The 11,945-nt window shown below is 44.9% G+C and overlaps 1 long non-coding RNA gene across 1 annotated transcript; it reads left to right on the forward strand.

The window, feature by feature from the left end:
* The first annotated feature begins 1,373 nt into the window (after positions 1-1,373).
* On the forward strand, positions 1,374-8,098 carry LOC308354905. The gene is made up of 2 exons (XR_013967914.1): positions 1,374-1,535; positions 7,690-8,098. It is a non-coding gene; the product is annotated as an uncharacterized lncRNA (long non-coding RNA).
* Positions 8,099-11,945: the final 3,847 nt, after the last annotated feature.

Below are 11,945 nucleotides of genomic sequence, written 5' to 3' on the forward strand. Positions count from 1 at the left end.
AAAGGTGATAAGCACTATGGAAAAAAATACAGCAGGGTAAGGGGGATTAGGATTGGTGGCAAGGTTCTATTTTAAACAAGGTGGTCAGAGAAGGTCTCTTTGAGAAGGTGGTATACAAGGCACCTGGGTGGCACAGTTTGTTAAGCATCTGCCTTCAGCTCAGGTCATGATCTCCGGGTCTTGGGACCGAGCCCTGCATCAGGTTCCCCAGTCAGCTGGGAGTCTGTTTCTCCCTCTGCCCCTCTCCCTGCTCATTCTCGCTCTCAAATTAATAATTTTTTTTTTTTTAAGAGAGAAGATGATATGTGAGCAAAAACTCACAGGCAAATTGAGAGAAAGGTGAGGAAGAGAGCCCTAATATTTGGAGAACGAGAAAGTCCAAAGGCCCTGGGGCATGAATGTGCCTAGTTTTTTCAAGCCTAGAAAGGAAGCTAGTTTTCGCTGGAGCAGAGTGAGCAAGGTGAGAATAGAAGGAAGTGAAGTTAGGGGCAGATCAAATAGAGCTTTCGGCCTGAGTGACCTGAGGAACCATCAGAAAGTGTTAAGCTGGGTAAGCAACATGATCTCAGACTTCAAAGGATAGACCTGGCTGCAGTGTTCAGGCTAGACAGTGCAGGTGTGGGTGGCAGTAGGGAGGCCAGTAAAATCAATCACACAAGTGTGCCAGACCAGAGCAGGGACAGGAGGGGTGATGAGACGCCTCCGATTAGGGAATTATTTTAAAAACAGGTCAACAGGATCTGACCAGCGGGGTGGAGGGGTTGGGGAGGGGGGGCGGTGTTTGAGCGAAGAGGGCAGGGATGGCTTCAAGATTTTGGCCTGAGCATCCTGAAAGAATGGAGTAGCCACTGGCTGAGATGGCCAAGACTGGTGGAGCAGTTTTGTTTTGTTTTGATGCTTTCTGCCGGGAGCTTGGTTCAGACATGTTAAGTCTGAAGGGCTTGTTAGCTCTCCAAGTGGAGTGGCCCCCTGGATTTGGACGTTGCCTGGGGAAGTGATTTGGGGGGACATCTCTAAAGCCTCAGGAAGTGAGAGCCTGCTGAAGTACTGTCAGTACTGGCTTTGTCTCTCTCCTCTCTGCCCTCTTCAAGGTCGGAAACTCCCTGGAGGGCAGCTCTTCGCGCCCCAGCCCTTTCAGCCGGCAAAGTTCCTCTTTTTTCTCTTTGGGGAACAGTGAGAAAAATCAGCAGAAATGATGCGCCGTGGTAGGGCCTCCACTCCTTAACTCGCTGCGAGGGGGGAAAGAGGCAAAGCCTCATGGGGTGGAAACGCAGACCCGCCTCCTGTTTCCCGCCTCCCTGACGACAGCCCCGGAGCTCCGGGCTGGCGGGCGGGGCCTGAGGGGGGGCGGGGCCGCGGCGCGAGCGCACGCCACAGAAGGGGGCGTGGCCGCTCGGCTCGCGCGCTTGCAGCGTGCACGCCGGCCTCGCTCCTTCCTGCTCTTCCCAGGGTGATCAGCTGGTCTGCGCTCCCCTGACGTGGGCCGGGGCACGTCACCGCCGAATGGCAGCCTCCAGAAAGGCACCGCGAGTAAGGTGAGGGACTCTGCCGGGGAGCCGGCTTCTGGGCTGTGCGCGATCCCCGGGGCCCGGACGCGCATTTAGCACCCCGGAGGGCAGGAACCAGAAGGGGAGAAGCCCCAGGCGGCCCACCATAGTCTGAAGAGGGCCCTGGCTTGCGGGAGCCCCCTGAGCGGGAGCAGGGGGAGGGGACCACTGCAGCCGGGCAAGTTCCGGTTCGTTTCAGGAGGGCCGCGGGCACCCTCGGGCAGCCCGATCCCGGCCCCTGGCCGTGTGTGCCCGCGGAGCTGCGGCGCTCAGCCCGAGGGGCGGTGTCCGTGTCCCACCTCTCCCCCCTGGCCTGGCAGGAAGGCCCCCGCTGTTGCAGGAAGTTGGCCCCTGTAGGCGCCTCCGGGTGTCCGGGGAAGTGGGCGAGCCCCTATCCTTGCCCCTCTTCCCGTGGAATATAATCTGCAGATTTACAGCCCTGACAATACACCAGCAGTTCGCCTTATTGATCTACCATTGCCAGGAAGATTGGCACCCGCGGGCCCATCCCCACCCACATGGTTTCAGAGGCTGCGTAAGGGAATACTTTGGCATAATCTCTAGCAAGATCCCACCAGTAACCTGTCCTGGGCTCTCCCTGGGGACAGGAGGCTGGGAAGGGTAATCTCCTCATCTCAGACACATTTCAGCTCATACTCCCGCCACAACTGGGCTATACTTCTGACAAAGTGGGAGACTGAGAAATGTTTGGAGATCACATAGACGGGAAGCCAGAATCCTTGGCGATCCGCACGGGATCGGGGGTCAGTCATCCTCAGGCCAGTTGAGACTTGAATGAATACACTTGGAAGCATGGCCAGGCTCACTTTCTGAACACAGACCATGGCTTGTAGTTATGGTTTTGAGTGGACAGATCCCAAGCTGACCTTGACCTGGCCTTGGCCTTGCCATGTCATGTTGGGGGTGAGTAGAGAACCAGACCTATCTTGTGGAAGGATGTGGGGAGGTGTGGCAAACCTGGTGTGGAAGAAGTTGCCTTATATTAACTGCTGACAATGGGGTTAGGCAGGTGGCTAATGATGAATTAGGTCCTAGGCACATAAGTAGCTTCGAGGACCAAGATTAGATTTATAGAATCACAACATTTTGAGGGCAGAAGGGTCTTTCAGCATTAGCTGGCAGAGCCTCCTTACCACACACGGAAGGCAGTTGAGAGGCTGAGAAGGGCTGTTTGCCCTAGGCCCTTTCCCTACTGGCAAAATTTAAGAGCTACTCAGTGTAAAACATGAGAACTTCTTGCAGTTCGGGTAAAACTGACAGGTAAAAAAGGGTTGAGCTGGCTTCTAGTGCAACTGAGTACAGGAGACCAACACTGGCATTAGACTTGGCCTCTTTTTTGCATCTCTTGGCTCTGATTTCTTAAGTATTGGCTTTGTTTTCAGGCAGACTTTCCTTCTGGAAGTATGACCATTCTGTGCTGGCAGCTGCAGCAGAAATAGAGCCCTCTTTCCTAATGGTTGGAGCACAAATCCCAGATCTGATTTCCAGTGGGCTGACCTGACCCTATGTTTATTCCTGAACCAGTCATGGCCACAGGGATAGATTGTCCAGGCCTGGGTCCCAGAACTTGGTGGGTGAGGGGATGAGATTCATCCCTACTCTGTGGACTGAAAATGGAGACATGACAGGCTCAGATGGAAACCATTGTGCTTTGACCAAAAGAGGGAGGGGTGGATTTTGGGTGGGAAAAGACTGCATTTCTCACTAATGCACCCTAAAACTTGTTTCAGTCTACCCTTATTTGAACTGAGGTGTGATTGAGCAACTTGGTCCTTGTTTTGTCCCATCCGAGTGATAGATGTGTATGATTCTCATGGACCAGGGTAAGGGAGATAGATGATAAGCACAACCCTGCTGGGATTTCTTTAAAAAGAGAGAGAAAGAGATACCCTTCCCATCTTGTGCAAAGATTGAACAGGAAGTTCTCCACATGCTTCTTTCCCCAGACCCACCTCCTGACACATGGTACATCATGACGTTGAGAAGGTGTAGGCTGAAGAAGTCCTGGGAATGGGAAGAGCACTGTGCTGGCTGTTGGGAGGCCTGGACTGTATTTCTAGACAAGCTCTGTCACCAGCTAGCTGTGAGGTTTCCAGCAAGTTGTTTGATCTCTGTTTCTGTTTCTTTGTCTAGAGGAGGGAGCTGAGTTGGATGGTCCCTGAGGTACATTGTAGCTCTAACATTTAAATGGTAGCCCTTCTTCAACCAAGCCTGAGAATGTATCTCTTCAAGGATCTTGGATTCTGCAGAGACCAGGGTAGGACAGGAGCAGAACAATGTAATGTTTACCTGCTTCATGGCCCCTTTGAGCCTGATGGGAAGGTAGAGGTAGTGATGCTTAGGGAGAGAGTTTGAATTCAAATTCTCCCATGAGCATCCCGTGTCAGACCTGATTTCTTGTCTGGGCTTTGCCTGTGGTAGGTTATCTTTGTTCTCTTATAAAGTGAATGAGTAGAGCTACATCTGAATAATTTCCCTCCAGCTCTCTTGCCCAGGTCCTAATTAGTCACTGGGACCAGTTAACTCCGAATGTATAGAGAAACTGACTTCCTTGGCTCACCGTCTTGTCAATGGGTATATGAAGTCAAGGGAAATCAGGTGATCTTTGTCCAAAAAAAAAAGAGGTTTCTTACTTTGTAAAATATTATAACAGCTTTATTGAGATATAATTCTTGTACCACACAATTTACCTTTTTTTTTTTTTTAAAGATTTTATTTATTTGACAGACAGATATCACAAGTAGGCAGAGAGGCAGGCAGAGAAAGAGGGGGAGCAGGCTCCCTGCTGAGCAGAGAGCCTGACATGGGGCTCGATCCCAGGACCCTGAGATCATGACCTGAGCCGAAGGCAGAGGCTTTAACCCACTGAGCCACCCAGGTGCCCCACAATTCACCTTTTTAAAACATACATTTCAGTGGCTTTTAGAATATTCGCTAGAGTTGTACAGCCATCAGCACTGTCAGTTTTAAAACATCTTTATGCCTCTGCCAAGAGAAAGCCTGTACACATTAGCAGGCAGTCCTCATTTCCCCCAGCTTCACTCTAGCTCTAGTCAGTGGTTAGTTTCTGTCTCTGTGGATTTGCCTCTTCTGGACATTGTGTACAGATTCATACAATATTTCTGTGACTGGCTTTTTTCACTTCGCATAAAATGTTTTCAAACTTCACTGTGTTGTAGCATGTTATCATTATTTGATTCCTTTTTAATTGCCAAATAGTATTCCATTGTATGGATAGACCACTTATTTATCCATTCATCAGTTGATGGACATTTGGGTTGTTTCTGTTTTTTGGTTATTATGAATATGCCATGAATATTTGTATACAAGTTTTTATGTGGACTTAGATTTTTCAGTTTCCCATACCTAGTGGAATTACTGAGTCATGGGATAATTCTTTATTTAATGTTTTGAGCAACACTGGACTGTTTTCCAGAGTCGCTACACCATTTTATATTCCCACCAGCATTGTTTGAGGGTTCCAGTTTTTCCACATCCTTACCCATACTTGTTATTGTCTTTTTTTTTTATTATAACTTTCCTATTGCATGTGAAATTATATCTCATTATGGTTTTGACTTGCATTTCCCTAATGGATAAAGATGTTTAAAGTCTTTTCATGTGCTCATTAGCCATTTGTATATCTTCTTCGGAGAAATGTCTGTTCAGAAACGTCTATTCAGGGGCGCCTGGGTGGCTCAGTGGGTTAAAGCCTCTGCCTTTGGCTTGGGTCATGATCCCAGGGTCCTGAGATCGAGCCCCGAGTCAGGCTCTCTGCTTAGCAGGGAGCCTGCTTCCTCCTCTCTCGCTTCTGCCTGCCTCTCCACCTACTTGTGATCTCTGTCTGTCAAATAAATAAACAAAATCTTTAAAAAAAAAAAAGAAATGTCTGTTCAGATGCCCTTGACCATTTTAAAATTGGGTGGTCTTTTTATTGTTGAGTTGTAGTAGTTCTTTATATACTCTGGATGTTAGGCTCTTATCAGATATGAGTTGCAAATGTTTTCTCTCATTTTTTGGTTGTCTTTTCACTTTTTTGATGGTATCCTTTGAAGTACAGAAGTCTTTAATGAAATCCATTGTATCTCTTTTCTTTGGTTGCTTACGCTTTTGACGTCGTATCTAAGAAATCATTGCCCACTCCAAGATCAGGCAGATTTATGTCTGTTCTTCTAAGAAACATATTTATGTTTATGATCCATTTTGAGTTAATTTTTGTTTATGGCATGTGGATATCTGGTTTCCCAGCATTATTTGTTGGAGACTATTTATTTTTTTCTCCATTGGGTAGTTTTGGCACTGTTGTCAAAAATTGGCAGTACTCATGAAACAAACTGAGGGTTCCTGGGGGTTCCATGGGTAGGGATAGGTTGGCTGGGTTATGGACATTGGGGAGGGTATGTGCTATGGTGTGTGCTGTGAATTGTGTAAGCCTGATGATTCACAGACCTGTACCCCTGGGGCAAATAATACATTATATGTTAATTAAAAATGTTTGAGAATAAATAAAAATAAAAATAAAACTCACACACAAAATTCACAGTAAATGTGAGGTTTATTTCTGAACTTGTTCTATTTCATTGATTTGTTTCTTTTTTTTTTTTTTAATATTTTATTTATTTATTCGACAGACAGATCACAAGTAGGCAGAGAGGCAGGCAGAGAGAGTGAGAGGGAAGCAGGCTCCCTGCCGAGCAGAGAGCCCGATGCGGGGCTCGATCCCAGGACCCTGAGATCATGACCTGAGCCGAAGGCAGCGGCTTAAACCACTGAGCCACCCAGGCACCCATCTTCTAAAAGTACTTTTAAGTAAAACGTTAATTGAAGTATAAAATGCTTCCAGGAAAGTGCATACATTAGAAGAGTACAGCTCCTTGAATTGTGGCCCAGTGGGGCACTGGTTCCTGAGGTCACCCATTTCAGCATTGGCAGAGCCAGGTTTTCTAAGAGCCAGGGCTCCTTCTCCTTCTGGTTTGTCCTGCTGTTGCTCTGAGCAATTAGCTGGATCCCCTTTTCTTTAAGCTCTGTGACAGTCCCAGCTGCCTCACCCCAAGCACTGCTGTTGTTTCAGGGAATATGAAGCGCCTTGGGGCATTTCCTCTGTGCAAAGGTCCTGGGGCACAAAGGGAGTTTCCTTGGAGGAGCTGGAAGGTGGGGCTGGAGTCCAGAGACAGGGGCATTGATGCGGTGGAGGGTGGGAGATGGTCTTACCCAGCATAGCAGCTTCAGGTTTTTCAATTTTTAAAGTCTGTCTGTGGTTGTTAGGCCCTGAGAACTGGTGATCATGACAGACCACAAAATCTTCTTTGGAGCTTTTTAATCTACAACTTTTTTTTTTTTTTTTAAATTACTTAACACCCACATGATTCCAGTTCTTCCTAATTCCAAAGAAAGGAAGAAAGACCTGATTGGTGATGAGGTCATACAATAGAAACTTTCTGTTTTACTCTCTCTCCACTTAAGAGTGGTTCCTGCTTGGCTCTTACTTCCTTAAGCCACTCTGCAGCTCCTTTGTGCCAGAGAGCTGGGGGAGGGGGGCGGTGTCATGGGGATGGGCTGTTTTTACAGCTGTGTTGAACTCCAACCTGAGAGCAGTCCATCCCACTCCTCACACACTCCAGCGACTCCATTGAGGAGGGAGAGGATGTAAATCATGCCCTCCCCCATGTGTTCTGAGCTCATTTGTCTCTGAGCCTCGCCCAGGGGCCTCTTAACTTCTGACTGTTAAGTAGTGAGCCAAAACTGCCCAGAAAGGTGACTCTTCAGCCTAAGAGTAAGGCCTGCCCCTTGAGCCAAGCTCCCCTCCTATCTACAGGTGTGCCTGGCTTTTCACGATCAGAGCATTGACAAAACCCCAGATTGATAGGGCCACACACTGGGGAGGGCCCCCACCTCTTCCTCTGGGGGAGGAAACTGCTTTTCTCATAAGTTCAGTGAACTAGCAGTTCTCCAAGGACTCTAGTTTTGACAGTCATGATTTTATGAAGATATATAGATATCAGATTTTTAAAATGCACTGTGGGAGTTCACCAGTAATAACAGAGCTAAGGTTTACTGTGTTCTCTCTGGGCTCCAGATACAGTGCAAAGTGCTTCTCGTGTGTTCTTTTGTCTCGTTTCAGATAGCCTTTTGGGTCACCTGTTCTTTTCCCCAATCAGCAATGAGCAATGGATTGTGAGAATTGACGTGCTGAGCTGCAGAGCAAACGAGATGGCACTTTCTGGAAACAAGGGAAGCCCAGCTCCTTGCACCTGAAGGGCTCCAGCTCACAAGACCGCATGCTGTTCCCAGACTTTCTCCCGTGGGGACTTGTGCTCTGAGACAACACTGTCGTTACTTCTCTTTGAAATGTGTGGGGGTCCTACAGCATCTGCTGCTTATTTTGTGAACTTCGGCCAAAAGGAGGTCCTGAAGAGGTCCCACAGCCTCCTCCTCGCCCTACCTTCTCGGCACTCTGGGGCTCCTCTTTTGATCATCTGCCCCCCTGATAAGCCCTCGAAGCCTGCAAAGATCTCAATTGCCCACCAGTATCTGTCTGTCTGTGTTTGTCTTTTTCTCTATGAACCAGAGCCATGTAGATGGGAGCAGTCCTGCAGCATGTCTGGTATTGTCACTGTAACCATCGCTGGCCTACGCACCTTTGCCACAAATGCTTTCACTGCGTAAGTAATTAACCATAAGGCATTTGTGTCATAAAAGAAAAAAAAAATTGGTTGACACAGTTTAGTTTCATTTCTCTAGATGCAGTACTCCCGTTTTTTTATTATATAAATCTTAACCTTCATAATGGTCTATACAGTGGTGCACTTTTGAACCCACATCTCCCATAGAACTTTAGAACATCTATCAACAGACATGTGGTAATATGCCAAGAGGAAATGCCAGTATAGAAGTTTTTCAGAAGGGGTCCTGCGTGGCTCAACTGGTTAAGCATCTGCTTTTGGCTCAGGGTCCTGGATTGGGGGTCTGCTTCTCCCTCTCCTTCTGCACTCCCCCTGCACCAGCTTGTATGCTCACACACTCTCTCTCTCTCAAAAACATACATAAATTTTTTTTTAAAAGAAGGCTTTCACAATGCAATACAAAGCTCAGTAACAAATATCCATCCTAGTATTTCTTTTAACGAAGGAAGAAATTTTAGTGGGGAAAAAAAATGTGATGCTGAATGAAAAGATGAATTAACAAGAAAAAAATAATATTATAAACAAAAGACTTTGAAGAAAAGTGCATAGGTACAGTCCACAAAATAAAATCAGTTATTTGTGCAGTATTGCGATGAATCTATACTATATGTTTTGAATAGATTCAAGAATTTACATTTTGTAATAGTCTTTTAAATTTTGTTGTTCATTTTTCATGTTTCATTATGTTCTTTTAAATGAATGTCCCTCTTTTATTTTTCATGGTTTTATCTTGTATAGCAAAATTGCCTTATGGCCAGTTAGTTAATGTGGCAAAAATCCCTGCAGCAAAGATGTTATGGTGAAAGCACCTAGAACCCTCCTGCAGACAGCAAATGTACTAACACCTTACAGATGTCTCAATTACTTGGATTAAGAGGCCCCAGCTCAATACTTTCAGGAACAAGGCAGATAGCATGACATATGAAGCCCACTGGCTGGGTACTGGGCACCACTGCTCGACTCCACCATGTCTGGTTGCAAAATTTTAGCAAGAACCACAGGCCCAATCTTAACAGATCTTTTGTGTGTGTGTGTGTGGTGGGGTGAAATCTCTTCATTTTTCTGTGTTGGCAACGATTTTTTAAAAATCTTAAAATACCATGTGGGATGAGCTAAAATACCTATGGGCCAGACTTAGCCCTTCGGTACCAAATTTACAACCTTTGATGGTGGTGTTCACTTGCATGAGTTTTGTGGTGGAAATTATCCAGGGAATCCCCTAATCCTTCACTTTGCTTCATGTGTGTATGGATGTAGCCCTTGCTCTTGAAATTATAACCATCCAGGGTTTGCTATGCTGGGTTTGCACAGCTGACTTGAGAGACTGTGGCCTGAAGAACAAGAGAAATAGAGGGGAAGCAGTAGACCAGTCTTCTGCAGTAACCCGGCTGTGTAGTCTTGCTCACATGAATCTCTTGGTTTGAACATCCTCATTTATAAAATGAAGGTTTAGATGAAGGGATCCTTCCAGTTCCCAAATTCCGTAAATCTATGGCCTTAATATAAGTGATTGAATTAGTACTCCTTTTTTTGTTCGTACCTAAAATAATCCAGACTAGGTACTTAGAGACTCAGGCTTATGGTACCCTAGGGAAATAAATCTAATTTACTAGAGTACAGGGGAACTCTGTGGTGTAATTTTTCCTGCCTGTTTCCTAAAAGGAGAGGCTAAGTGAGGGTTCACTCTAATATGAAGTGCTACCTCACTTTCCCAGTGACAAAAGTCATTAGAAATTTCATTTAGAAAAAAAAAAAAAAAAGAAATTTCATTTGAAATATGGAGAGAGCAGGTGGAGGAAGGACAAATATATGGATAAAGAATAATAAGAACAGACCAGGATGTGGAAATATTGGAACTCTTATTCATTGCTGGTGTGCGTATGAAATGGTGCAACCACCTTAGAATACAGTTAAACAGTTCTTCAAAATATCAAATATAGAATTACCTTACCATATGACCTAGCAATTCCACTCCAAGGTATAACCCAAGAGCAATGAAAATATATATCTACAAAAAACCTTATACATAAATATTTGCATCATTATTTACAACAGCCAAAAAGTGGAAATAGCTCGAATGTCCACTGAAAATTTTATCTATTTATTTATTTATGACAAAATTATATATGTTCAAGGTATGCAGTGTGATGTTTTGATATATATATATATGTTCTGAAATGATTCCCACAATTGAACTAATTAACATATCCATTACCTCTCATACTTTTATTTTTGTGGTGAGAACATTTAGAATCTACTCTCTCAGCAAATTTCAAATGTATAATACATTATTATTAGCTATATTCACCAAGTTGTACATTAGGTCTCCAGAACTTACTCATCTTATAACTAACAGTTTGTATCCTTTGATAAATATTACCTCTTCCCCCTTTACTCTCCACTCCAGCTAGCCTCTGCTAACTACCATTCTGCTCTGTTACTATGAGTTCAAATTTTTTTTTTTTTAGAATTCATATATAAGTGAGATCATGAAATGATTGTCTTTCTGTGTCTGGCTTGTTTCACTTAGCACTTTGTTCTCCAGGTTCATTCATGTTGTCTCAAATGGATGGTTTCCTTTTTTTAAATGCAGAATATATTTCACTGTGTATATATTATCACACTTTCTTTATCCATTATCTGTTTTTTTTTTAAAGATTTTATTTATTTACTTGACAGAGATCACAAGTAGGCAGCGAGGCAGGCAGAGAGAGAGAGAGGAGGAAGCAGGCTCCCTGCTGAGCAGAGAGCCCAATGTGGGGCTCGATCCCAGGACCCTGGGATCATGACCTGAGCCGAAGGCAGAGGCTTTAACCCACTGAGCCACCCAGGCGCCCCTATCCATTATCTGCTGATGGACCTTTAGGTTGTTTCCATGTCTTGACTATCATGAATAACGCTGCAATGAATATGGGAGTGCAGATATCTTATTAAGATGGTGATTTTTGGATATATCCCCAAAAGTGGGATTGTTGGATCATATGGTAGTTCTAGTCTGATGTTTTGAAGAACCTCCATACTAATTTCCATAATAGCTGTGTTGTTTTACATTCCCACCAACAATACACAAGGGTTTCCTTCTCTCTACGTTCTCCCCAACACTTGTTATTTCTTGTCTTTTTTTAAAAATATTTTATTTATTTATTTGACACAGAGAGAGGGATCACAAGTAGGCAGGGCAGCACACAGAGAGAGAGCGAGGGGGAAGCAGGCTCCCTGCTGAGCAGAGATCCCGATGTGGGGCTTGATCCCAGGCCTCTGGGATCATGACCTGAGCTGAAGGCAGAGGCTTAACCCACTGAGCCACCCAGGCACCCCGTATTTCTTGTCTTTTTGATAACAGCCATTCTAACAGGTGTGGGGTGATATCTCATTGTGGTTCTGATTTGCATTTCCCTGATGGTTAGTGACGTTGAGCACCTTTTCATAAACCTGTTGGTTATGTGTATGGCTTCTTTGGGAAAATCCGTATTCAGGTCCTTTGCCCATTTATAAACTGAGTTATTTCTTTTTTTTTTTTTAAACTGAGTTATTTCTTTTTGCTACTGAATTGCATGAGTTCCTTGTATATCCCAAATATTCATTTGAATGGATAAATAAAGTGTGGCATATCCAGACAATGGAATACTATTCTGCCATAAAAAGGACCGAGACACTGATACAGGCCACAACATGGATGAACCTTGACAGTATT

This window comes from Martes martes (assembly GCF_963455335.1).
Source record: "Martes martes genome assembly, chromosome: 14".
Lineage (NCBI taxonomy): Eukaryota > Metazoa > Chordata > Mammalia > Carnivora > Mustelidae > Martes > Martes martes.